Below are 1,780 nucleotides of genomic sequence, written 5' to 3'. Positions count from 1 at the left end.
CTGGCAGGGCCTCCTCCCACCTCGGCCGGTGCTGGGCTGACGGGCGGGAGCCGCCTCGCCGGCTTCGGGTTTCGGGTTTGGCCCACAGCGCCTGGCCCCTGGGAGCTCCCAGGAACGAAGATGCCCCTTCCCTGCGCTGGCGGTGGGGGCTCCAGCGTGTCCCAGCCTTCCTGTCCTGGAGCTGATGGCAGGCCATAAAACCCCCGTCTGGGGAGGGTCCGGGAGGAAGGAATGCTGCCCGGGGAGGGGCAGAGTCCCGACCGACAGGCCCGGCGGGTCTCCCTCAGTCACATCCTGGCCTCCAGTCCCTCCCGCAGACACCTCCTGCCCGCACTTCCATCCTTCGCGCCTCCCGTCTCGGCTGGGTCGGTCTCGGTCTCGGAGGTCCGAGGGACAGGGCCCCGCCGCCGGACACGTGGAGGCCCGAGAAGGTAAGCGCGGAACCGCTGGCCGGGAGGGTGGCGGCCTCCGTTCCTCAGGGAGCAGCTGCCTTCCAGGCGTCCTCTGGCACTCGGAGGGGCCGAGGCAGGAGGACCGCGAGTCTCACGGTGTGCTCAGGCTGTCCTTGAACTCGCTGTGTAGCCCCAGCTGGCTGCAAACTCGCGGTGATCTTCCTGCCTCAGCCTCCGAAGTGCTGGGATCACAGGCCTGTGCCGCCACATTAGTTGCTTTTTAGAGAGAAGGCCTCGCCGTGTAGCTCAGGCTGGCCTCAAGGCTGACTGTATCGTCACTGCCAAATGTTTGTCACAAGATCGTCTTAACACTGAAGAGGTCCCAGGAAGTCAGTGTCCCGATCTTCTGGTGCTTTGTACAGGCCCTAGGAATGAACGAACTCCGGGCCTGGGCGCTAGGAAGGCCGCACCTCCCAGCTACACGCTCAGCCCGATACACAGAATATACACTAGGGCGTTAGGTCACAGCGCAATCCACGCCCTGCGCTGGCGAACGAGGCTCCCTGGAGCAGAAATGGTGAAACGTGGAGCGGGCAAAGAGCTAGGAGGCAGTGAGGGAGACGGCTGCCTCCCGGTGCTGCGCGTCTGTGGGCCTCGCTAAATTAGTTCGGGTTTACCGTTTGGGAGAGATGATTTCGGTATGTAGCCTGATCTGGCCTTCAACTCACAGTGATCTTCCTGCCTCAGCCTCCTGAATGCTGGGATTACAGGCGTGCGCCACCATGCCCGGCTCCAAATTCCAATTCTGTTCCACTCTGCAAGCCGTCCTTGGCTCAAGGACAGGCACAGTGTGGGCCGAGGGTCCATCAATCCCGGAACAACAGAGGATGGGAAATGACCAGGTGGTTTCCACGCTGCACACAGGAGCCTGGTGCAGTGGGGAGGCTCGGTAGGGGTGGAGGGGACACTCGGGTAATGTGGCCTCAAAGTGATCGGAGCTGTGCCTGCAGGCTTGTGCTGGTGACTCTAGGCTGAGGCAGGAGGATCACCACGAATGTGAGGCAAAAACAAAACATTTTGGGTCTCACTATGTAGTTCGGGCTGGCCTTGAACTCACGGGGATCCTCCTGCCTGGGACTCCCCAGCACTCAGACTACAGGCGCGCGCCACCACGCCCTGCTGCAAAAACCTGTTTAAAAAAGGGATTACATTTGCCCTTTATGTTCAGAATCCCGAGGCTCCGAGGGGTGACTTTACCAATCTGTCTTTCCATCTCCCCTAAGGCGCCTGTGTCCTCTGCAGGCCGAGGCAGGCCTCCGACTTAGCTCCAGGATGCAGCTGCGTCGCGTGGGCCATAGGCTGGTGCGCAGGCGGCCCCTGGCCGCGGC

Source organism: Fukomys damarensis, unplaced genomic scaffold (assembly GCF_012274545.1).
Source record: "Fukomys damarensis isolate Sample0158 unplaced genomic scaffold, DMR_v1.0_HiC HiC_scaffold_19, whole genome shotgun sequence".
In the NCBI taxonomy this organism is placed as follows: Eukaryota; Metazoa; Chordata; class Mammalia; order Rodentia; family Bathyergidae; genus Fukomys; species Fukomys damarensis.
Note: the sequence above shows the minus strand (reverse complement) of the source record.